General features: G+C 42.2%; 1 protein-coding gene and 1 long non-coding RNA gene across 6 annotated transcripts in view; one reads left to right on the forward strand and one right to left on the reverse strand.

Moving 5' to 3' along the window:
* LOC126438132 (uncharacterized) overlaps positions 1 to 27,236 on the reverse strand; it is a 1,198,954-nt gene that overhangs the window by 794,010 nt on the left and 377,708 nt on the right. The window lies entirely within an intron of this gene.
* The window catches only part of LOC126438139 (uncharacterized), a 32,308-nt gene continuing 9,653 nt past the window's right edge, over positions 4,582 to 27,236 (forward strand). Inside the window, exons 1-2 of the long non-coding RNA XR_007581018.1 lie at positions 4,582 to 4,686; positions 5,692 to 5,798. This is a non-coding gene — a long non-coding RNA (uncharacterized LOC126438139). The remainder of the gene's footprint in view (positions 4,687 to 5,691; positions 5,799 to 27,236) is intronic.

Raw genomic sequence — 27,236 nt, forward strand, 5'->3', positions numbered from 1 at the left:
CTCCCATACATTAATTAGCTAGTGTTTTAATTTAACACTTCAAACAGAGTGTTTCAGCAACTTTATGCAGACCACAACCTGCTGCCTACATACTTGCAAACATAAACACAACTTATATTATTGCGTATTCTTGAGTACCCTTGAGTATACTGCACATAGAATGGCTACTACATTCTTTTATTTTGACTGTAAATATTTGAATATTTTCATTTTCTTGTCATAAGTCAATTTATAACCAATTATAACTTTTTGCACCAGAATAAATAAGCTCCATTCTGAATACTAGAGATTGATATGTAATCTATATAAGAATTGTATTTAATTCTAATATTGTGTTAGTGAATTTATGAATTCATCCTAAATTAACTTTTATCATGAACCAGAAATACCAGTATGGATTATATGTACTGACATGTAAGTATATGAATTCTTAGCTCCCTGAAGAGGCTTCTTAAAGAAATTTACTTGTCAACTTGACAAAATGTTCTTATTTCAACTTCTGTAGCAATAATATTTTTTTCATTTAAACTTAAACAAGTTGCAGATTATACCATAGGATAGAACTGAGTACATGAAATGTATTTGTAGTTGCAAATATTGACAAACATTAGCTGTATAATGGAATGACAATGAAAAATTTTTTTTGATTGACCTAGACTTGCGGCAGGTTTCTGGCTTATTAATAGCTGTCAGTTTACCATTAGGCTACCCAAGCATTCTCCATGGCTAGACCCAAACTTCCATATGTCGTCAATCTGCACTTGTTCATCTGTTATGTATATTCCCACACAGGAGAGATATTTTAGTTGAAAGTCACTAGCCCAGTATTGGTGGATAAATAAAATATTGCAGTGGCTTTGTTGTTCTGAAGTACAATGCATGTTCCTTTAGACATGCACGCATGTGAAAAGGAACAGGCACAGCATGGACAACCATCAGCTGTATAACTGAATGACAATAATGAAAATTTGTGCTGTACGAGGACTCAAATGTGGATTTCCCACTTATCAGGAGTGGTCACTTTATAATTAGGCTATCTGAGTGTGACCCACAGCCATGCATTTGCAACTGGCATTCATATGTTAACTATGTATATTGCCATACAGGGGTGACATTTTTAACTGAAAGCCACGTGCTAAGTGTCGGTGGATGGTTACAATATTGCAGTGCCTGTGTTGTTCATAATTATGATGCAATCTTCCTGAAATCGGAATGATCACATAGATAATATTTTGGGGGAGGCAAACCAAAGACTTCATTTTACTTGCAGAGCACTTAGAAGATGCAACAGGTCTACTAAGGAGATTGCCTACATTATGCTTGTCCATCCTCTGCTATGGTATGACTGTGCAGTATGGTACCCTTTCCAGATGGGATTGACGAGAGGACATTGAAAAAGTTCAGAGAAGGGCAGCTCATTTGGTATTATCAAAAATTCGGGGAGAGAGAGATGGACATGATAGATGACTAATGATTCCATTCATTAAAACAAAACTGTTTTTCAGAGCAGTGATATCTTTTCAGCAAAGTCCGTTTTTCCCATTCACTGTTACAGAGTGGAACGGTAGAGGAATAGTAAAAGTGTTTTGATGAACTCTCTGCAAGACACTTAAAGGTGACTTACAGAGTATTCATGCAGGTGTAGCTCAAGGTGACACTACCTCAGAGGTGCAATGAGATTTATTGTTACTTCAACTGATGTTGCTAAATAAAATGATGTACTATCATGTAGGAGGTATTTTATGTACAAAAATTAATTTTGAATCGTGATGATAACTGCGGGTCCAGATGCGATGAGGTGAACAAAAATTATGTCATACTCCTGTGTCATGTCTCACAACAGGACTTGTACGTAGAGCTATCATCACTATATGACTGCGTATGGGCTATTCTTGGTGTTGTGGTAGATAGTTGCAGATGGCCTTGTGATCGCGATTGAACGGGGAAACATAAAAGCTGCGTAGACTCTTATTGTGAATGATGTTTTGCAATATCTTGGCTATTTGTGTATCAAGTCATGGCAATATAGCTGTTGTGCAAACATCATGGACAAAAAGTTCGTAATTTTTGCGAGATGTGTCTCTGCCAAGTAGTATGGTTCAATGAAATGTGGGCCACTCATATATAGAACTGCTACAGTGTAGTGGAGGTCAGTGAAAGAACTGCGCAATGAGAAGACCAGTAACAACAATTTCTTTCAAAGTAGAATGTAGACTAAGGTGTCCGCGTTTCATGATGGTCCCCAGGTTTACAAATGGCGGGACATGGCTCTTAATGGAATGTGTGATCATCACTGATGACAGTGCATGCCCTATTGCGTCCCCCTATGCTGACCGTAAGGTTGGTAATAAGTTTTTGTGCCAGGGCCTTCGACCATAGATATTGGTAGACTGGTCATGACGTATATTTCGTGGCACCAACATCTCTACTGCTATACCACGTGACTATTGGCAAAACAATGGTGGTATCCTGTTGTGCTTATGGTTGTACCGATCGTTTGGTGAAGGGAAGTAACATTAAATTTCACGTGTAAGTATTATTAGTTTAATTTAGCGGCATTTCTTGAATACTGATAAGCTATTGTGTGTATCATATCCTTACCCAGAACGCCACAGTTACGTAAATTGGCGGTTTGAAGTGCTGTGTGTGTTTCCAGGCGTACATTGCAATTGTATATATTTCTTGAAATGGTAAGCTACAAAGCTGCTTTTTCTCTTTCGTATAGGTTTCCAAAGGACGAAGGGCACAGGCAGATGTGGATACAGGCAGTGAAACGAAAAGATTTCAAGCCTACTGCGCACACACGCACCTGTTCGAAGCACTTTGAATAATATATATATATATATATATATATATATATATATATATATATATATATAGTGTGTGTGTGTGTGTGTGTGTGTGTGTGTGTGTGTGTGAGAGAGAGAGAGAGAGAGAGAGAGAGAGAGAGAGAGAGAGAGAGATATTTATTACCAATAACCCTTCCCACTCCAAAAGCAATGGCAATGTGCATTGCTACTACATAAGAAGAAAGGATGATTTTTGCTATCCTGGATTAAATCTGACTTTGGTACAAAAAAGGGGTGAATTATTATTTTAAAGAACAATTTGCAAAAACAAGTTAGGGGTTTGATTTCTCATCAGAGTTTAGTTTTATTTTGTACTTCCCAGTTACAAAACATACGAATATCAGAAACAGATACTGAATACCATTTGCAAAAAGGTAGTTGTATGGCCTATGTTAGTTTCCAGATAATAAGCTGTAATGTATGGGATAAATAATATGCTGCTACAAAAATCTTTGGTCATTTACCAAAAAGCATTAAAAGCCTGACAGATAGCCAACCAGCATTTAAAATCAAACTAAAAGAATCTATGAATGACAGCTCCTACTCAGTAGACTTTTTTTTAGGTATAAATAAGTGATTGGAAGAATTGTCATGTAATGATAGGTCTACCTTTCATTAAACTGACACATCGTTGCGAAGTATCGTATTCATGTAAGTAGGTACTGATTTTGTCGATATCTTATTTGATACATCTACGAAACAAACTGTTGAAACCAAAAACGACCTTTCAAATGAAACTGCTTTACGTTTTGTGGGTGAACGACACAATTGAGTTCGTTACATTCGATGTGAACACGTGTGTTTACGTTACAGGTTTCGTTGTTTATGCCGATTTATGAAGGCCAGGGCGTTTGTCTCATCTACCAGCAGGATATGCTGCAATACGTTTCCCTAATGCATCTCACACATGTTCGATGAGGTTTACGTTACGACTACGGACAGGCCAGCCCATTCGCCAAATATCCTCTCACTGCAAGAGAACCCCCAACAGTGCTTTTCGATGCGACTGGGCATTATTATTCATCAAGGGCCTTGTACGAAACTTTAGCGCTTTCATAGTTTTAAATAACGACAGTATTTGGGATAAGAATGTAGTTGGGATAAGGATAGTTGTGTGAACTGAAAAAAATCTTTAAAAATAAACCAAAAAAGCGAAATAATAATCATCATTTTATGACGCACCCTTTTCTATATATTTCCACAAAGAAAATTTGAACGAAATTCTTTCCAGAGCGTTAGAATACCTCATTGTAAACGATACATCGTATAAGAATTTGAGCTTCATGGACTTTTTATTTTTGATTTTCCTTAAGGGATACGAAAATGTTAGTTGATTTAGTTAGTCCTGAAATGGCTACATACAACTGCCTGCAAGTAAGGAATGGATAAGGTAAATATGATCCTGCGTTTTGAAACTTTTGTCCCTGTGACTTGCTTATAGCGACAGCAAATGCAATTTCAATTCGCTTCTTACCTGATATTCACTACGACCTCAGTAAATTCTAACTGTATTTTGGGTCTTTGATTGCATTTATTACTTCATGTAAGCACGTTAATCCGTAGCAGCAATACGTAAATCACAATTTATGTTGACAATGACCAATACCTTTGTTGTTTCGTATTAAGTATTTACTCTATGTCGTTTCGAAACGTATATTCGTTGAGAAAAGTCAACCTGTACGACGGGCAGAGATAATGACTACTGCAGTGGTCACCGTTATTATCAGTGACGCTGCTGTATACAAATTATCTAGTTAATAAGGAGTTATTTGTAATAAGATAATATGAAAAGTGAGTCTCTTGTTCGTGAGTAAGAGGTTAGCTTCACAAAATACAGGTATGATGCCGGGCATCCATGATGCCCTTTTCCCTATTATAGTTCAAAATTTTCGACAAACAGTAAGTTTTTAGCGCAAACTCGATATGCAGTATGAGAAACAATTAAAAATTTTCTAACGATGCCTCGTTCATCTCTGTGCGATTAGAATGTCTTGAAGAGGGATGTTGAGTTGTGAAATAATACATACGAATGAAACTGAAGCCAGTGCCGAATGCACCTCCGGAAAGACAAACGAGGGAAACAAGTACAGTGTCGCAATAACGATGACAGGGGGTGCGGAGGTCAGTTCGATCAAGTAACATTATGCCTTTGCCTACCATTAACACCTGCACCACGAAAACAATCATGTTCGACAATGTTCCTGAATGTATTAACAATTACTAGGCTACCTCTCGCCACATGGGGGAAGATACAGCTTCCCAGAAATAGTGTTTTGGTACAGGAGTCGATATTTACTATGTGATGCGCAATACTTGACATGAATTTACATTCCCCTGTAAGCTAAAAGTATCAGTTTGCTGCAATGGAAGAGTAAAAATAATGTATTTCACTTTCTGACTTTCAGTAATAGAAAAAGATCCAAAAATGTTGTGTGAAAGAGCTGTTGGCTGTGGTCCAGCTCAAAACACTGTGCTCTAGAGTTTAGTTTGTCACACCAGACTCCGGCCACCAATCATGGAAGTCGGCTGATAGGGACCAATGTCCACTCAGGTGACTGCAACACGTCATTTCCTGAACCAATGATGTATGCTGGTGCACTCGCTCTGCCAAGCATGAAATTATTTCCTTTTTATTATGACTTACCACGTGAAATATATGTGACGAAACGAATGAACACAGTGCAGTAACTAAATTGGCGTGCCCATTTCTCAGGCAGAGTATGTCATGAGGGATGTTTAAGAGTTAAGATTTCCATGGGAAAAAAGTCAGGATTATTAGTTTGTAGCTGTGTCTGTGACAACCACAGATAAACTCTTCTCTATTATAAGTTTCTTTTCTCAGGCATTATCTCTTGATCTGGGTCTCTTATACTCTGAAGATGGCTTCGGAAACATGAAGCTCTGGAAACTTGATCTGTATTGAGAGTTGTGCCATGAAGAAATTGCAAGGTTGGTGATGCATAACATACAATTGCTACAGATAGGCTAAGTCGTTGGCAGTGAATGCATTCAACAATGCTGTTACATTTCTGATGGAACAAGATGCTGAATGAAAGTGAATAGGCCAATGCATGTACCGTTGTGTAACTAACGCTCTAGTATAAAGGTAACAATAGTTACACTCAATGAGTATTCTCATGTTGCTCAAATAATTTGTTTATTGTAAACAAAAATCAGTTTTAAACGCCAGGCAAACATTTCTGACTGTACTGATGTTAGCCTCACAATGTCATAACACTTCTGTTGTGATAGCAGCAGTACCACAGCGTCTCCAGCCAATAGGTGGTGTCTTGTCAGCATCCATGACGACGGCACATGGTGCTGCTAGTGTGTTGGCTTCGCTTACAGTAGTCAGATGCCCACCACAATAGAAAAAGAAAACATCGTCGGTGTTGAGCTGTCCCCGTTGCCTGGAAGGTGGGTGTGCACCCCGATAATAATGACTTTGTCGCTGCTGGCTGACCTGTCACAGGGGACATTAGGCCTGTCCAAGACAACCGAGCACACCTGTGGACAACAAAGACGCTGATTTAAGTGCTGGTGTCTATGCCACACGAGAGAAATGTCAAATTTCAAGTTGTATGCCAAAACACATAGACCTTACACATAAAGAGTAGAGGGAAGTGCATATCACAAGGAACAGTTCATCAAAAGGAGTCAGTTTCCAAGCTTGAAACAAATATTAAACTGGAAACAATTATTATATTTCAGAAGTTTCGCCTCTTTAGCTGTTACCACGGATTTCAAACGTATAAGCTACAGTTTCTAGGTTTTATAGTTATATTAGGGACATCCTCACATTTTAATCTTGTCATGTGGCTTTGTGGTCAATGATACTTCGACAAATTTTTGCCTAGTGAAGTTACTAGTGCCTATATTTTGTTAATTTTTGTTTGTTTCAATGTGCTCATAAAGTTTGTTACTGTTTATACCATTAAGTTGCACCATGACATCCAGGGATGTGAAGCTAGCTATGGATGAAACTGGCTAATCGCCCAACATCTTTCAGTACAATCTTCTCGTACTTCCAGCCACGTCAAGAAGTCATACTTCCATGTGTTTCTGGACAAGTTGCTATTAGCCCACTGTGAAGCAGTAACCGACTGTTGCCTGGTTGCTGTCCTCATTTTTATTTAGCCATGGAACCAGCTGCTGTTAAGCCCATCCACATAGGACTTTGAGGATATAGCCTTGGATACAACTCGCGGAAAGTCAAGTTGCTCTTACTACCTTTTCTACAACTCATTTGCTGTCTGTTTCTTTTACAGCAGAGCAATTCAAAGATGATGTCTTTAGACAGGTGAATGATGTAACTAAGTACTGTAATCATTTACAAGTTCTCAAGGTCCAATTTTTGAAAGAATATTGGTCTACAGCAATTCAGCAAGAACTGCTCATAGATTTCTGGACCGAAGACTAGTACCAATCTGGTCAGGGAACAATGGAGGCATTCTGTAAGTACTGATGAGGAGGTGGCTGTGCAGTTGTTGCTGTGGGTATAAGACTTTTGTTACCATTCTGTGTTTGGTGAGAACTTGTAGCACCACTCCATGACAATTACGAGAATTATGAACATTTTCTTGAAAGAGTCTAATATTCTCATGGCCCTTACAGTACAGTGCAAAATATAACATAGGAGCTGCGGGAAGGTGGAAGACTCGTGCCACTTATGATGATGTGCATGGCAGGCAACAGAATTTCAATCATTCTGATGACCAGTTTGAAGTAGAAAACTGGCAAGTAATAGTGAGGAACATAAATTAAGTGTGCATAGCAGCTGCCACAGGTGACCTTGGTGGCGAGGAGGTGCACTCAGTGGGGGAACAATATTGCTGAATAGCTTGGTTGGGCAGCTGATGGGAAGTTCTATTGAACTTTGTAAGAATGGAGACACTAATGAGTGGGGGAGACATTCCTGCACCACTGAGTGTGTGTGAAGAGTCACCTGACGCAACAACAGTTATTATTATGACATATCTGACGAATTAAACGCTGTTGGTACTATTGGGATAGTGTGACACTTTGATAAAAAGCAACTGACTGGAACAGGAACAATAAGAAATAAAAATTCGTTGATGTAGGAAGTGTGGGGACTTCTTGCTCCAGAACAGTATATAGAAGACTGCAAAGAAGCAAGCACTTCTGGACTGCAAGCGAGAGAAATCAAACAAGCTTGTTCATTATAAAACGCAAGAGTGCCTCTGGACGAAACTAATATGATTTATAAATTCGTATTTGATGGAGATTCCAAATATGAACTGCCATCAAGGTTGGACAGCACTCATGCAGTGTGTTTTAGACTCCCAGGCTGATTGGTGCATAGGAAGAGCAAAAATAGAAATTGGATGCCTGTGACCGAGTTTGGTAAAAAAAAAAAGCCAAAATAAAGGAGTTGTTTTGTGGAAGAGAGCTGATGCCCGTTTCAGCTGATATCAATCCGATTGCAAAAGGAGCAGTAGGTGGCTTAGAAAGTGAGGTATTGGTTGACTGCTGTTCACACATTTCAGTGTCTTCACCCAGCAAAATGGACACAGTACTACTGCTGATCTGCAACGTCAAATTTTTGTTGCTACAGGAATGGTGTCCAAAAACAGTCCAACATGAAATCAAACTACTCTAGCATTTCAAAGTTGTGGTCACAGAATTACACAAGTTAGAGAATTCAGAAACTCAGTGTTAACATGATCACAAGTATCGATTTTTTAAATATGAGTTGTTGTGATGCAATTGTCGAGTGGTGTTTTATAATAATGTACGTACAGTGTTAACGTATTTGGCGCTCTTTAACAACTAAATAACGAAAGACGGTATTTTATGTTCAGTAGCAGTAGTAATACGCACCTGCGTGTGGTTTTTCTGTATGTGTATAGTTGTTGTTTATGTTGTACGTGCTTTGTGTTGAACCGGTACCTAATAAACCATCTGTATTTCCAAATACGCAAATATTCGTTTTCTAACAAAATCCCAGCGGGTTATGGGCCCAGGTGCGTGTTAAAAGGACACTTGTACGAAAATAATGACGTAGCTCTGTGCAAAAGGTTTTTAAAGTTATCTACAAGAAGACGTTTTTGAAGTTGTTAATTCCACGCAACCATCGAAGGATTCAACAAGAATTATCAACATTGGAGTTGCGGAAGGCAAAACAAATTGCAACACTTGCAAATACATAGTAAGTATTTGTCTACGAGGAATTCCTGTTTTGACTGCAAATATGTCGGAAAAAACTTTGCAGAAAATAATGCGCCTACATACTGCGAGTGAAGTGTGGACAGAATTACACAAAATATTTGATGGTGTCTCTGAAGACAAAGTTTACAACCTTTGTCTGCAGTTCTTTAGTTACAAAAAGGCTCCTGAAGACGATATTGCCGACACATACTTCCAAACTGAAAAATTTGTGAAGTGAAATGAAACAGGAAATTACTAAAGATATCGTAAATAATTCAAGAATGCCTGATTTGTTTTTTATTTGTAAAATATTAGGTACTCTACCAGGAGACTATTTATCGTTTAAATCTAGTTGGACGCTAACCGGAACGTCTAGAGATGACATAACAATTGATAATTTAACAAATCAATTGTGTGCATATGAGAAAGCTCTGAGGACAAAGGAAGATGATTTTAGTAAACAAGAAGCCCTCACTACAGACTCATTAAGTCTGTCATTTCAGCAAGTAAATCCAATGGAGAAAAAGAAATTAATATGTAATTACTGCAACAAGCCCAACCATATAATTAAAGTGTGCTGAAAGCTGGCAGTGGATGGCAAATCTCCAAAACCAGCTACCACAGATACAAATATGCTACTTCTTTCTGTGACATCTTCTGTGATGAACTCTGAATGTAGAAATGAGGTCTGGTATATAGACAATGGTGCAACAAGTTATATTACATATGATAGGAATTGTTTCAAAACATTTCAGCCTTTTCTAACAAAACTCTCAGTTACTATAGCTAATGGTGACATTATTGAAGCTATTGGAAAAGGTTCAATAGACAATGAAGCAGCAGTTGGAGGAAACTGGAACAGAATTACCTTAACAGATGTATGGTATGTACCTCAGGTTCACAAGAATTTATTCTCTGTTCTTGCAGCACAGGATAAACGTCCAGAAAGTATATTCACATCAAGCGCAGAAATTTGTCATCTTAAGATTGATAATGTCACTAGATTGGTAGGTGACAGCGATCGCTTTGTAGGCCTTTTTAAACTTGCTGTAAGAAATGTGAAACCTAGCTCCCTCAGCGAAGTTAACACCACTAGCAGAGCCAATACGCTGCAGCTTTATCACGAAAGATTCGGAAACTATACAAGCGCGATGTGAAGTCTGTACTTTGTAGCGAATTAAATATTGAGGTGGAAATGGACAGTGAACTTTGTGAAGGCTGTATTTATGGCAAGGCTCATCGTTTACCATTTGGCAACAGAAAGAGGACAGCAGAACCAGATGAGCTTATTCACGCTGATGTATGTGTTCCGTTTCAAGTACCTTCTGTGTCAGGGCACCGGTATTTTATTCTTTTCGAAGATGATTATACAAAGTTTAGGGCAACACATTTCATACAAGAAAAGTCTGGAGTTGCAGAAAAGTTAAGGCAGTTCATAGCTGAAGCAAAAGCTCCTGGGCATACCACCAAGGAACTTCTGAGTGGTCATGGGAAAGAATTTGACAACAAACAAGCAAAAGAGATTCTTCACAAAGAGGGTGTAATTCAACGCCTCACAATGCCTTACACTCCAGAACAAAATGGGTGCAGTGAAAGAGAGAACTGCACAGTTGTGGAAACTGCCAGAGCCATAATGCATGCACATTCAAACATTCCACAGGAACTTTGGGCAGAGATGGTGAACACCACAACCTACATTCTATCTGAACAGGGCCTTCCAGTATTGTAGTAACGGCTCCATATGAATTGTGGTATGGAAAGAAGCCAAGAGTGAAACATCCGCAGGTGATAGGCTCCACCTGCTATGCTCATATTCCAAAACAACAGAGGAGGAACATGGACCGAAAAGCACTGAAAGGTGTCTTCATTGGATATGATCACAATGAGGGTTACATAATTTATTGTGGAGAGGTGTGCAAACTCATTAGGTCATGAGATGTCATCTTTGAGGAGAGGCCACTGAAGAATGAGAAAAGTTCAACTCTTCCAGTGAATGTTTTCAATCATCAGGATCCAGCACCTCAGACTGAAGACCAATGGTATTGATAGTGAAAGTGAAGAGGATGGCAGTTCCTCGGATGTAGATGAAGACCCTCAGGAGGAAGATCAGGAAGCCACAAGTGGAGAAGCTTTACCATGTCTGCGTGATTGGTTAACCCTCAGACCTCCACAAAAATTTAATGATTATGTAATGTACCTGTCACTATCTTTCCAAGAACCAGAAACAGACAGCGATGCCATGAAGTCTGTTCATCACGATTTCTAGAAGGAAGCTATGGATTCTGAAATAAAAGCTCTTCAAGAAAATAGAACATGGGTTGTGGTTGACCTACCATATGCAAAGAGGTCCATTCCTAATAGATGGGTGTATAAAGTCAAAACAAATGCTGATGGCTCAGTCAATAAATTCAAGGCAAGATTGGTGATTAAGGGTAATTCGCAGCAGAAAGGAGTTGACTATGGCCAGACTTTCAGTACTGTGGCTAGAGTGTCTACCATTCGAGCACTACTAAGTGTTGCTGCAAGTGAGAGCATGAAACTTTTACAAATTGATGTTTCAACTGCTTTTCTTTATTATGATTTAAAAGAAACCATTTATATGCAACAACCTCAAGGATGTGATGATGGGTCTGGGAGAGCATGTCACTTGAAGAAAAGTCTATATGGACTGAAACAGGCTCCGCATTGCTGGAATGAGAAGTTCAGTAATCATCTCACTAAATTGGGCTTTCTGAGGAGTGAAGCTGATCCTTGTCTTTTCGTGAGACAGTAAGGCTGTAAGAAAATATTCCTTGTGCTTTATGTTGATGACAGTCTGATTGCAGCTCACAGTGAACAGGAACTTGAAGACATTGTCAGTGATTTAAGAGAAGAGTTTAAAATTACTTCAGTGCCTGCATCATTATTCTTAGGTCTGGAAATTGACCAACAAGAATGTGGAACTGTATGTGTAAGTCAGACTCATTACACAGGAAAATACCAGAGCGTTTCAACATGAAGAACTGCAAGGCTGTAACTACACCCATTATAATTGACAATGATACAGAAGAAAGTCCTCGTAACTCTGAATTTCCATACAGCCAAGCTGTTGGAGCACTGATGTTTCTGATGTGTGGGAGATGTCCTGACATTGCATATGCTGCCAGTGTTGTATCATGAAATCAACAGATTGTGATGTAGTGAAAGCTAAACGAATCTTACGATACTTGAGAAACACAACAAATTATGGACTTTTATATAAAAACAATTCTAAGAAGCAGGTTTTAGAGTGTTCTAGTGGTGCTGACCACATTGGAGGTGATCTTGGCTCTGGGCTCTCAACATATGGTGTCCTTTGTCTGTACTTTGGGGCACCTATTTCCTGGATTAGTCAAAGGCAATCTTCTGTTGCCATAGCCACAACTGAAGCTGAGGTTGTGACTGCCAGTGAAGCTGGTTGGGAAATTGTCTGGATCAAGAAGCTTCTGACAGAAATGGACCAATTGGAGGCAACACCAGTTCTGCAGGCTGACAACAAAACTGCTATCTGGCTTGCCCAGAATCCTGAGTTTCACTGAAGAATGAAGCATATTCATATAAGGCATTTCTTTGTCCGTGAACTAGTCGACGCTTATGAAATCACAATTGCAAAAGTAGACACTGTATAACAACTTGCTGATATACTAAAAAAGCCACTGTTTTACATTAGATATCAGTATTTATGTAATAAGAGTAGACTTCGCAAGTTATTAAATAAGGAAGAGCGTTAATGTGTTTCACATCTTTGGTGTTCTTTAATAGCTAAATAACTAAAGTCAGTATTTCATGTTCAGTGGTTGGTAATACGCACCTGTGTGTGGTTTCTCTGTATGTTGTTGTTGTTGTTGTATGTGCTTTGTGTTGAACCAGTACCTAATAAACCATGTGTATTTCCAAGTATGCAAATATTCGTTTTCTAACAAAACCTCAGCATGCAGTAAAAGGCAGTCATCAGATCAGCGAAGTTAAACGCTGTCAGACAGGGCTATGACTTGAATGGGTGACCATTCGGTCTGCCGAGCACTGTTGGTAAGTGGGGTGTACTCAGCCCTTGTGAGGTAAACTGAGGAGCTACTTGATGGAGAAGTGGCAGCTCCAGTCATGTAAACTGACTAACGGTCAGTGGTGTGATGTGCTGACCACATGCCCCTCCACATCCGCATTCAGTGACGCCTGTGGGCTGAGGATGACATGGCGCCCAGTCGGTACCGCTAGAACTTCATGGTGCCTGTTCACGCAGAGTCTAGTTAGGAAAAGGCAGTAGTAACACAATTTTTGTAGCAAAAGGAGCCATTTCTGGGAAATTTTGAACTTCCAAGTAAGACCAAAGGTTCTAACGAAAAAGAAGTATGAAATATAAGTTTATATCGTTTTAGAGTTCAAAGGGAAGCAGAAAAAGGACTTAAGAGTTATCCTCTGGAAGGAGGACCAGAAACAGATGCGTGGAAAGTTGACGAAGGGATGGTAGATGAGGCACATTAAAAAGGGTATGAGGGTTGCTGCTCTATGGGAAACTTCACAGCGAGGCGACTGTGCGTACTTGAGCTGGGTAGAACAATGCATTCTTTCCTTGTTCTATTCTCTTCCCCTTTTGTTTAATCTATTGCTGGTAGTCTTCAGTATGTACATATAGACAACTGAGAAGTGAGGAAGTTACTGAAATGCAAGAGAATATGTGAAGTAAGTCAATGGTTGGATACAGGATGTCATGAAGATATCATGATAAACGTAAAATCCTGAAAGTAGAACAGTGTGAATAGAGTTTTGAAATACAGAGAAAATAACAAGGGGGACATGAAGTGAAAACAAGACAAAATTCTGGGTAAACCATGATATTGGAAGTAACACTCTGTGATATACAAGTATGAAAAGTGTCTTTATGTTTTAAGTTAAATAGGTTACAAGAGGAATAAATATAATAGAACTGTAACTTGGAACTAAGGTAACAGTGCGGAATGTGTAATATACACGAGGGCAAGAATCTGATGTTAAGAAGATTAGTGATTTGTGTCACAAACAGGTGTGTGATCTGTATATTTTATGTAATTGGCTAAGGAAATAAGAGACTGGGCAGTGTGGAGCACCAGAAAAGGTGGACTTAGAAGTATAAATATAAAAAGGTACAATGATTTAGTAAATGTAGCAAATGCAATCAAGAAAGTATGATTTTCAGTGTACGAAAACCAAAAAAGTACAATAATGGACAGGGAAAAGTCTATGGAGTCATGAGTGGTATTCCTTGGACAGAGTAAATCATTATGAGTAATAATGGTAAGCTTCCATCACTGAAGTCATGACTAAAATTATTCTGAAAATATTTGGAAAAAGTAGTGTAACAAATTAATCTGTGTGTAGTTAGATTACAAACTTTGTTACATGGTGTGGAAAATGGTGGCCTTCAGGTGTCATTGTGAGGCTTATATTCTGAGATTTATGAACTTATCTCACATTAGAGAAAGATGGCTCTGGAGTAGGGATTGGAGTGGACCATGGTGTTGATGAGGAAGAAGGTGTCATGGGAGACATGGTGGACAGCAATACTCTCTTTTGTCCCATGCCTAAGGTTAGATTTCAAGGTGGAGGATCATAATCACTTACCTCATATCTTATAGGTTAACACACCAGCACTAGCATGTGAAACTGTGTGGTGAAGTTAGATGTGAAGTGTTAAGTGGTACGACAAAGTAACTGTGATAACACTACATACATAGCATAAAGAGATACTCTTACTGAAATTTGTTGTATTAGAATTAACTTAAAAATTTTATATATGTATCCTCATGACAAATAAAATGATGTAACTATCAGTGCATGTTTTCTTTAAAATATATAGTGTTAAAAGTTGGGGGTGGGGGTGGGGGGGAGTTCTAAAAACTGGTAATACTTGCAAAGGACATGAAAAGGCCAGAATTGAATGCTGTGACCAGTTGGGGGCAGGAGAAAATGTGAGAAAATGAAATATACCTACATGTCGTAGAAATAAAGGAAAGTGAAGTTTATCATGTACCGATATTCAGTGCTCATGAATGTTTCAAAAACAATATGAGAAGGTTGAGACATGGCAGAGGTAGATTCTTGCATGCTCAGCACACTCATAGCTAATCTGTAGATAAATTAAAATAATGAAGGAGAGTGATTAGTATATGCAATCACAGGATGATGTACATACAATTTGATTAGAGAGGGCCTTGTGAAAACATGCTTTGTGATTTGAGTGTTAGATCTCAAGATATATCAGTTTCAACTAAGCACTGAAATTAGAATTTGTAGGACCACCTGAAAGGAAGAAGGTACCATTGTTGCATAGGGAGGAAAGGGAGGGGGAAGGGGGGGACAAGGGCACCATGTCATTAGGGCAGGCAGGAGAGCATAGTTGCAGAAAGTTTCGGAGAGCTGACACAAGGTTTCGCTAAGGCACAAACAATTCGTAAGACTGAATTTTTGAGGGCAAATATCCCTTGGAAATCAGCGAACGGACGAGTCCAAGGAATGGACGACAAAGGAAAAAAAATACTACTTCCGAAAAACGCATTTTAAGACAATAAAAATGAAGTGAAAATTTTTCAGAGAGTGCTGCTAAAGAGTATCCACTGGAGAAACCAATATGGGACACTGCAGTTTTGATAGACAAATAATTGATAAAGTGGCTTGCCTGATGTCACAGCAGCCTCAAAAGTACTAAGTAAGACAGACAGGCCATTGAATGGAAGAAAGCGCCTTGGGACCTGGCTGATGTCGGACCTACTTCGGACTATAATCCGCCATGGTTACATCATATGCTTTCTATTTGCCCATTTCATATTAAATAAGACTAAATAGATTCAATCACATAGGCAATCTTTTTAGTTGCCGTTTCAATATTTATTTTTCCTGGTGGCAATATCTACAGACTTAGATGGAGGTAGTTTAAGTGAACAAAGCATATGGGAGGTCATACATCATGACTCAACCAACTGTCGGTCAGTGGGTTGAGGGCTTCATTGGTATACTGGCTCATTGTTGTAACAAGATGTCGAAGATGGCCGTGTGGTTGAGTCTAGGTTGTTGGTGTGATTTTTGTTCTGAAGAAATCGTGTGAAGGCAGAGTCCAAAACTTTCCTAAGAGCTACATGGCACAACATCAAAGGGATTTTAAGGTTATCTACGAGGAAATAAATATGACACAATGGGATTGTTTTGTATCCACATAAGTTTCTCTCCCAACTTAAGGCTCGCAGTCACTCAACGTAGTTCTACGACAATGAAATCCTGCACTCCTGTTAGATCGTCGGTTACCGTCACATGCAAGTTGTTCCGAAATACGTTACCGTGCTGTGTATTGCCTTGGTTCTTTCTCTCAGTGCAGTCCAATGTATTTATTTGTATTAACATCAAATTGATAAACTATGTTCACAAAATAACCGAGAGAAGGTCAACTTTGTTACAGTTTAAGTTGAAATTTCAATGAATGTTGTTGATCAGTAGAACACAGGTAGCTAACACAAACAACAGTTGGAAGTTACCGGTAAATAACGGTTTGAGTCTATTAGTGTGGCTTTCACAAAGTGACAATCTGAGAGAGAAAAGGTTGTAATGAAATATTTCTATCTGTAACATCGCTAACTGTGGTGAAAAACGGACCAAATTTGTGAATGAGCAACTCTGTAGGTTTAGCCCAAACTGAAAAGTTAAGCAATGAGAAACAAAAAACGGAATGGTCTACAGGTGCTTACTAAGATGTGTGATCGCATGTTAGTGTTAGAAATGTAGAATGGTGATATGGGAGGAAATAAGAATAGTCCAACGTAGTTGGGAAGACGTTGACACTAATCTGTGTGTGCTCTGGAGTCAACAAAAAGTCTTTCCCACCCAACACGTCTAAGTACACTGTGAATGAAAGCATTAAGTTTCATCAAACTGCACTGTTGTCGATGAAGGTAAATAAATCACCAAGTGTAAGATCGCAAAATCGTAGTAGATTGGAACATATACTCACCATTCTCCTTGTTCTCGAGGCTGAAGGCCGTTCTGCATGGTGCGCGGAATGCTGATTTCTGCAAGGTAAAATTAGCTCCTTCCCGGCCAACATTTCTGAGTAGTAGTAGACACCGAAGGCCAATTTGTCTAGCTAGAATGGTAGTTGCTGTTCTGGACCAAAATGCTCCTCACTGCCAAGTAGGCCTGATTAGACAGTGAAGAAACTGGTTACATTTCATCAAAGTGTATATTTATTGATCATGGTAAAATTGCAGAAGAATATAAGATCACAGTATCACAACGGACTGAAACATGTACTCACAGTCCCATCTCTTGCGCTCGAGTTTGAAGACTGTTTTATCTAGTGAGCAGAATGGTTGCTACTCTGCGCCAAATTCAGCTCCTTTCTAGTCACCAGGCCTGAGTAGTACTTGGCCATGAAGGCTGTTTTGTTAGCGAGCAGAATACCTGCTGCCCTGGACCAATATAGTCGCCCTCCAGCCAGCAGGCTTGAGTAGACTGTGAACAAAAACGGTTACTTTTTATCAAAATGTACCCACGTAGTTAGAGGTAAAAAATATAAACAAGTGTGTGAACAAATTATCAAGCAGACTGGATCATGTACTCACCATCCTACTTCCTGTTGTCGAGTCTGAACACAATCTTGCCTGGTGACCAGAATGCTTCCTGCTGTGGGCTGAAATCAGCTTCTTCACGGACAATAGATCTGAGTAGTGGTTGGCTCTGAATGCCGTTTTGTCAAGTGTTCAGAACAGATTCTGCTTTGGGCCAAAATCAGCACACTGCCAGCAAACAGGCCTGAGTAACTGTGAACAACAAAACTATGTTTCAATAAAATAAACCCCAGTTGATAAATGTGAAAAATATAAACCAGTGTAAGAAGACATTATCACAGGACACTGGATTGTATACTCACCATTCAAGCTCCTTTGGTAAATTTCGAAGGCCGTTTTGCATGGCGAGCAGAATTATTGCTGCTCCACGCTATAGTCAGATCCTTTCAGGACAACAGCCCAGACCAGTGCTTGGTCCTGAAGGGTGTTTTGTTTAGACACCACAACACTTGCTGCTCTGGGCCAGTATAGTCACTCTTCTGTCCAGCAGGAATGCGTAAACTGTGAACAAAAAGGTTACATGTTATCAAGATGTACCCATATCGATAGGGGTAAAAAATATAAACAAGTGTGTGTACAAAATATCAAGCGGACTGGATCATATACTCACCATCCTACTTATTGCGCTCTAGTCTGAATGGCGTTTCGTGTGGTGAGCCGAATGCTTGCTGCTCTGGACTAAATCCAGCTTCTTCCCGGCCTACAGGTCTGAGTAGTGCTGGCCCTGCGGACCGTATTGTGGAGTGTGCAGAACAGGTGTTCCTTGGGGCCAAAATTGGCACACACCCGGCTAACATGCTTGAGAAGACTTGCTGCTCCACGCTATAGTCAGATCCTTTCAGGCCAACAGCCCAGACCAGTGCTTGGTCCTGAAGGGTGTTTTGTTTAGACAGCACAACACTTGCTGCTCTGGGCCAGTATAGTCACTCTTCTGTCCAGCAGGAATGCGTAGACTGTGAACAAAAAGGTTACATGTTATCAAGATGTACCCATATCGATAGGGGTAAAAAATATAAACAAGTGTGTGTACAAAATATCAAGCGGACTGGATCATATACTCACCATCCTACTTATTGCGCTCTAGTCTGAATGGCGTTTCGTGTGGTGAGCGGAATGCTTGCTGCTCTGGACTAAATCCAGCTTCTTCCCGGCCTACAGGTCTGAGTAGTGCTGGCCCTGCGGGCCGTATTGTGGAGTGTGCAGAACAGGTGTTCCTTGGGGCCAAAATTGGCACACTCCCGGCTAACATGCTTGAGAAGACTTGCTGCTCCACGCTATAGTCAGATCCTTTCAGGCCAACAGCCCAGACCAGTGCTTGGTCCTGAAGGGTGTTTTGTTTAGACAGCACAACACTCGCTGCTCTGGGCCAGTATAGTCACTCTTCTGTCCAGCAGGAATGCGTAGACTGTGAACAAAAAGGTTACATGTTATCAAGATGTACCCATATCGATAGGGGTAAAAAATATAAACAAGTGTGTGTACAAAATATCAAGCGGACTGGATCATATACTCACCATCCTACTTATTGCGCTCTAGTCTGAATGGCGTTTCGTGTGGTGAGCGGAATGCTTGCTGCTCTGGACTAAATCCAGCTTCTTCCCGGCCTACAGGTCTGAGTAGTGCTGGCCCTGCGGGCCGTATTGTGGAGTGTGCAGAACAGGTGTTCCTTGGGGCCAAAATTGGCACACTCCCGGCTAACATGCTTGAGAAGACTTGCTGCTCCACGCTATAGTCAGATCCTTTCAGGCCAACAGCCCAGACCAGTGCTTGGTCCTGAAGGGTGTTTTGTTTAGACAGCACAACACTTGCTGCTCTGGGCCAGTATAGTCACTCTTCTGTCCAGCAGGAATGCGTAGACTGTGAACAAAAAGGTTACATGTTATCAAGATGTACCCATATCGATAGGGGTAAAAAATATAAACAAGTGTGTGTACTAAATATCAAGCGGACTGGATCATATACTCACCATCCTACTTATTGCGCTCTAGTCTGAATGGCGTTTCGTGTGGTGAGCGGAATGCTTGCTGCTCTGGACTAAATCCAGCTTCTTCCCGGCCTACAGGTCTGAGTAGTGCTGGCCCTGCGGGCCGTATTGTGGAGTGTGCAGAACAGGTGTTCCTTGTGGCCAAAATTGGCACACTCCTGGCTAACATGCTTGAGAAGACTTGCTGCTCCACGCTATAGTCAGATCCTTTCAGGCCAACAGCCCAGACCAGTGCTTGGTCCTGAAGGGTGTTTTGTTTAGACAGCACAACACTTGCTGCTCTGGGCCAGTATAGTCACTCTTCTGTCCAGCAGGAATGCGTAGACTGTGAACAAAAAGGTTACATGTTATCAAGATGTACCCATATCGATAGGGGTAAAAAATATAAACAAGTGTGTGTACAAAATATCAAGCAGACTGGATCATATACTCACCATCCTACTTATTGTGCTCTAGTCTTAATGGCGTTTCGTGTGGTGAGCGGAATGCTTGCTGCTCTGGACTAAATCCAGCTTCTTCCCGGCCTACAGGTCTGAGTAGTGCTGGCCCTGCGGGCCGTATTGTGGAGTGTGCAGAACAGGTGTTCCTTGGGGCCAAAATTGGCACACTCCCGGCTAACATGCTTGGGAAGACTTGCTGCTCCACGCTATAGTCAGATCCTTTCAGGCCAACAGCCCAGACCAGTGCTTGGTCCTGAAGGGTGTTTTGTTTAGACAGCACAACACTTGCTGCTCTGGGCCAGTATAGTCACTCTTCTGTCCAGCAGGAATGCGTAGACTGTGAACAAAAAGGTTACATGTTATCAAGATGTACCCGTATCGATAGGGGTAAAAAATATAAACAAGTGTGTGTACAAAATATCAAGCGAACTGGATCATATACTCACCATCCTACTTATAGCGCTCTAGTCTGAATGGCGTTTCGTGTGGTGAGCGGAATGCTTGCTGCTCTGGACTAAATCCAGCTTCTTCCCGGCCTACAGGTCTGAGTAGTGCTGGCCCTGCAGGCCGTATTGTGGAGTGTGCAGAACAGGTGTTCCTTGGGGCCAAAATTGGCACACTCCCGGCTAACATGCTTGAGAAGACTTGCTGCTCCACGCTATAGTCAGATCCTTTCAGGCCAACAGCCCAGACCAGTGCTTGGTCCTGAAGGGTGTTTTGTTTAGACAGCACAACACTTGCTGCTCTGGGCCAGTATAGTCACTCTTCTGTCCAGCAGGAATGCGTAGACTGTGAACAAAAAGGTTACATGTTATCAAGATGTACCCATATCGATAGGGGTAAAAAATATAAACAAGTGTGTGTACAAAATATCAAGCAGACTGGATCATATACTCACCATCCTACTTATTGTGCTCTAGTCTGAATGGCGTTTCGTGTGGTGAGCGGAATGCTTGCTGCTCTGGACTAAATCCAGCTTCTTCCCGGCCTACAGGTCTGAGTAGTGCTGGCCCTGCGGGCCGTATTGTGGAGTGTGCAGAACAGGTGTTCCTTGGGGCCAAAATTGGCACACTCCCAGCTAACATGCTTGAGAAGACTTGCTGCTCCACGCTATAGTCAGATCCTTTCAGGCCAACAGCCCAGACCAGTGCTTGGTCCTGTAGGGTGTTTTGTTTAGACAGCACAACACTTGCTGCTCTGGGCCAGTATAGTCACTCTTCTGTCCAGCAGGAATGCGTAGACTGTGAACAAAAAGGTTACATGTTATCAAGATGTACCCATATCGATAGGGGTAAAAAATATAAACAAGTGTGTGTACAAAATATCAAGCGAACTGGATCATATACTCACCATCCTACTTATAGCGCTCTAGTCTGAATGGCGTTTCGTGTGGTGAGCGGAATGCTTGCTGCTCTGGACTAAATCCAGCTTCTTCCCGGCCTACAGGTCTGAGTAGTGCTGGCCCTGCGGGCCGTATTGTGGAGTGTGCAGAACAGGTGTTCCTTGGGGCCAAAATTGGCACACTCCCGGCTAACATGCTTGAGAAGACTTGCTGCTCCACGCTATAGTCAGATCCTTTCAGGCCAACAGCCCAGACCAGTGCTTGGTCCTGAAGGGTGTTTTGTTTAGACAGCACAACACTTGCTGCTCTGGGCCAGTATAGTCACTCTTCTGTCCAGCAGGAATGCGTAGACTGTGAACAAAATAGGTTACATGTTATCAAGATGTACCCATATCGATAGGGGTAAAAAATATAAACAAGTGTGTGTACAAAATATCAAGCAGACTGGATCATATACTCACCATCCTACTTATTGTGCTCTAGTCTGAATGGCGTTTCGTGTGGTGAGCGGAATGCTTGCTGCTCTGGACTAAATCCAGCTTCTTCCCGGCCTACAGGTCTGAGTAGTGCTGGCCCTGCGGGCCGTATTGTGGAGTGTGCAGAACAGGTGTTCCTTGGGGCCAAAATTGGCACACTCCCGGATAACATGCTTGAGAAGACTTGCTGCTCCACGCTATAGTCAGATCCTTTCAGGCCAACAGCCCAGACCAGTGCTTGGTCCTGTAGGGTGTTTTGTTTAGACAGCACAACACTTGCTGCTCTGGGCCAGTATAGTCACTCTTCTGTCCAGCAGGAATGCGTAGACTGTGAACAAAAAGGTTACATGTTATCAAGATATACCCGTATCGATAGGGGTAAAAAATATAAACAAGTGTGTGTACAAAATATCAAGCGGACTGGATCATATACTCACCATCCTACTTATTGCGCTCTAGTCTGAATGGCGTTTCGTGTGGTGAGCGGAATGCTTGCTGCTCTGGACTAAATCCAGCTTCTTCCCGGCCTACAGGTCTGAGTAGTGCTGGCCCTGCGGGCCGTATTGTGGAGTGTGCAGAACAGGTGCTCCTTGGGGCCAAAATTGGCACACTCCCGGCTAACATGCTTGAGAAGACTTGCTGCTCCACGCTATAGTCAGATCCTTTCAGGCCAACAGCCCAGACCAGTGCTTGGTCCTGAAGGGTGTTTTGTTTGGACAGCACAACACTTGCTGCTCTGGGCCAGTATAGTCACTCTTCTGTCCAGCAGGAATGCGTAGACTGTGAACAAAATAGGTTACATGTTATCAAGATGTACCCATATCGATAGGGGTAAAAAATATAAACAAGTGTGTGTACAAAATATCAAGCGGACTGGATCATATACTCACCATCCTACTTATTGTGCTCTAGTCTGAATGGCGTTTCGTGTGGTGAGCGGAATGCTTGCTGCTCTGGACTAAATCCAGCTTCTTCCCGGCCTACAGGTCTGAGTAGTGCTGGCCCTGCGGGCCGTATTGTGGAGTGTGCAGAACAGGTGTTCCTTGGGGCCAAAATTGGCACACTCCCGGCTAACATGCTTGAGAAGACTTGCTGCTCCACGCTATAGTCAGATCCTTTCAGGCCAACAGCCCAGACCAGTGCTTGGTCCTGTAGGGTGTTTTGTTTAGACAGCACAACACTTGCTGCTCTGGGCCAGTATAGTCACTCTTCTGTCCAGCAGGAATGCGTAGACTGTGAACAAAAAGGTTACATGTTATCAAGATATACCCGTATCGATAGGGGTAAAAAATATAAACAAGTGTGTGTACAAAATATCAAGCGGACTGGATCATATACTCACCATCCTACTTATTGCGCTCTAGTCTGAATGGCGTTTCGTGTGGTGAGCGGAATGCTTGCTGCTCTGGACTAAATCCAGCTTCTTCCCGGCCTACAGGTCTGAGTAGTGCTGGCCCTGCGGGCCGTATTGTGGAGTGTGCAGAACAGGTGTTCCTTGGGGCCAAAATTGGCACACTCCCAGCTAACATGCTTGAGAAGACTTGCTGCTCCACGCTATAGTCAGATCCTTTCAGGCCAACAGCCCAGACCAGTGCTTGGTCCTGACGGGTGTTTTGTTTAGACAGCACAACACTCGCTGCTCTGGGCCAGTATAGTCACTCTTCTGTCCAGCAGGAATGCGTAGACTGTGAACAAAATAGGTTACATGTTATCAAGATGTACCCATATCGATAGGGGTAAAAAATATAAACAAGTGTGTGTACAAAATATCAAGCGGACTGGATCATATACTCACCATCCTACTTATTGTGCTCTAGTCTGAATGGCGTTTCGTGTGGTGAGCGGAATGCTTGCTGCTCTGGACTAAATCCAGCTTCTTCCCGGCCTACAGGTCTGAGTAGTGCTGGCCCTGCGGGCCGTATTGTGGAGTGTGCAGAACAGGTGTTCCTTGGGGCCAAAATTGGCACACTCCCGGCTAACATGCTTGAGAAGACTTGCTGCTCCACGCTATAGTCAGATCCTTTCAGGCCAACAGCCCAGACCAGTTCTTGGTCCTGAAGGGTGTTTTGTTTAGACAGCACAACACTGTCTGCTCTGGGCCAGTATAGTCACTCTTCTGTCCAGCAGGAATGCGTAGACTGTGAACAAAAAGGTTACATGTTATCAAGATGTACCCATATCGATAGGGGTAAAAAATATAAACAAGTGTGTGTACAAAATATCAAGCGGACTGGATCATATACTCACCATCCTACTTATTGCGCTCTAGTCTGAATGGCGTTTCGTGTGGTGAGCGGAATGCTTGCTGCTCTGGACTAAATCCAGCTTCTTCCCGGCCTACAGGTCTGAGTAGTGCTGGCCCTGCGGGCCGTATTGTGGAGTGTGCAGAACAGGTGTTCCTTGGGGCCAAAATTGGCACACTCCCAGCTAACATGCTTGAGAAGACTTGCTGCTCCACGCTATAGTCAGATCCTTTCAGGCCAACAGCCCAGACCAGTGCTTGGTCCTGACGGGTGTTTTGTTTAGACAGCACAACACTTGCTGCTCTGGGCCAGTATAGTCACTCTTCTGTCCAGCAGGAATGCGTAGACTGTGAACAAAATAGGTTACATGTTATCAAGATGTACCCATATCGATAGGGGTAAAAAATATAAACAAGTGTGTGTACAAAATATCAAGCGGACTGGATCATATACTCACCATCCTACTTATTGTGCTCTAGTCTGAATGGCGTTTCGTGTGGTGAGCGGAATGCTTGCTGCTCTGGACTAAATCCAGCTTCTTCCCGGCCTACAGGTCTGAGTAGTGCTGGCCCTGCGGGCCGTATTGTGGAGTGTGCAGAACAGGTGTTCCTTGGGGCCAAAATTGGCACACTCCCAGCTAACATGCTTGAGAAGACTTGCTGCTCCACGCTATAGTCAGATCCTTTCAGGCCAACAGCCCAGACCAGTGCTTGGTCCTGACGGGTGTTTTGTTTAGACAGCACAACACTCGCTGCTCTGGGCCAGTATAGTCACTCTTCTGTCCAGCAGGAATGCGTAGACTGTGAACAAAATAGGTTACATGTTATCAAGATGTACCCATATCGATAGGGGTAAAAAATATAAACAAGTGTGTGTACAAAATATCAAGCGGACTGGATCATATACTCACCATCCTACTTATTGTGCTCTAGTCTGAATGGCGTTTCGTGTGGTGAGCGGAATGCTTGCTGCTCTGGACTAAATCCAGCTTCTTCCCGGCCTACAGGTCTGAGTAGTGCTGGCCCTGCGGGCCGTATTGTGGAGTGTGCAGAACAGGTGTTCCTTGGGGCCAAAATTGGCACACTCCCGGCTAACATGCTTGAGAAGACTTGCTGCTCCACGCTATAGTCAGATCCTTTCAGGCCAACAGCCCAGACCAGTGCTTGGTCCTGTAGGGTGTTTTGTTTAGACAGCACAACACTTGCTGCTCTGGGCCAGTATAGTCACTCTTCTGTCCAGCAGGAATGCGTAGACTGTGAACAAAAAGGTTACATGTTATCAAGATATACCCGTATCGATAGGGGTAAAAAATATAAACAAGTGTGTGTACAAAATATCAAGCGGACTGGATCATATACTCACCATCCTACTTATTGTGCTCTAGTCTGAATGGCGTTTCGTGTGGTGAGCGGAATGCTTGCTGCTCTGGACTAAATCCAGCTTCTTCCCGGCCTACAGGTCTGAGTAGTGCTGGCCCTGCGGGCCGTATTGTGGAGTGTGCAGAACAGGTGTTCCTTGGGGCCAAAATTGGCACACTCCCGGCTAACATGCTTGAGAAGACTTGCTGCTCCACGCTATAGTCAGATCCTTTCAGGCCAACAGCCCAGACCAGTTCTTGGTCCTGAAGGGTGTTTTGTTTAGACAGCACAACACTGTCTGCTCTGGGCCAGTATAGTCACTCTTCTGTCCAGCAGGAATGCGTAGACTGTGAACAAAAAGGTTACATGTTATCAAGATGTACCCATATCGATAGGGGTAAAAAATATAAACAAGTGTGTGTACAAAATATCAAGCGGACTGGATCATATACTCACCATCCTACTTATTGCGCTCTAGTCTGAATGGCGTTTCGTGTGGTGAGCGGAATGCTTGCTGCTCTGGACTAAATCCAGCTTCTTCGCGGCCTACAGGTCTGAGTAGTGCTGGCCCTGCGGGCCGTATTGTGGAGTGTGCAGAACAGGTGTTCCTTGGGGCCAAAATTGGCACACTCCCGGCTAACATGCTTGAGAAGACTTGCTGCTCCACGCTATAGTCAGATCCTTTCAGGCCAACAGCCCAGACCAGTGCTTGGTCCTGACGGGTGTTTTGTTTAGACAGCACAACACTCGCTGCTCTGGGCCAGTATAGTCACTCTTCTGTCCAGCAGAAATGCGTAGACTGTGAACAAAAAGGTTACATGTTATCAAGATGTACCCATATCGATAGGGGTAAAAAATATAAACAAGTGTGTGTACAAAATATCAAGCGGACTGGATCATATACTCACCATCCTACTTATTGTGCTCTAGTCTGAATGGCGTTTCGTGTGGTGAGCGGAATGCTTGCTGCTCTGGACTAAATCCAGCTTCTTCCCGGCCTACAGGTCTGAGTAGTGCTGGCCCTGCGGGCCGTATTGTGGAGTGTGCAGAACAGGTGGTCCTTGGGGCCAAAATTGGCACACTCCCGGCTAACATGCTTGAGAAGACTTGCTGCTCCACGCTATAGTCAGATCCTTTCAGGCCAACAGCCCAGACCAGTGCTTGGTCCTGAAGGGTGTTTTGTTTAGACAGCACAACACTTGCTGCTCTGGGCCAGTATAGTCACTCTTCTGTCCAGCAGAAATGCGTAGACTGTGAACAAAAAGGTTACATGTTATCAAGATGTACCCATATCGATAGGGGTAAAAAATATAAACAAGTGTGTGTACAAAATATCAAGCGGACTGGATCATATACTCACCATCCTACTTATTGTGCTCTAGTCTGAATGGCGTTTCGTGTGGTGAGCGGAATGCTTGCTGCTCTGGACTAAATCCAGCTTCTTCCCGGCCTACAGGTCTGAGTAGTGCTGGCCCTGCGGGCCGTATTGTGGAGTGTGCAGAACAGGTGTTCCTTGGGGCCAAAATTGGCACACTCCCGGCTAACATGCTTGAGAAGACTTGCTGCTCCACGCTATAGTCAGATCCTTTCAGGCCAACAGCCCAGACCAGTTCTTGGTCCTGAAGGGTGTTTTGTTTAGACAGCACAACACTGTCTGCTCTGGGCCAGTATAGTCACTCTTCTGTCCAGCAGGAATGCGTAGACTGTGAACAAAAAGGTTACATGTTATCAAGATATACCCGTATCGATAGGGGTAAAAAATATAAA

Source organism: Schistocerca serialis, unplaced genomic scaffold, assembly GCF_023864345.2.
Source record: "Schistocerca serialis cubense isolate TAMUIC-IGC-003099 unplaced genomic scaffold, iqSchSeri2.2 HiC_scaffold_1261, whole genome shotgun sequence".
Taxonomy (NCBI): Eukaryota; Metazoa; Arthropoda; class Insecta; order Orthoptera; family Acrididae; genus Schistocerca; species Schistocerca serialis.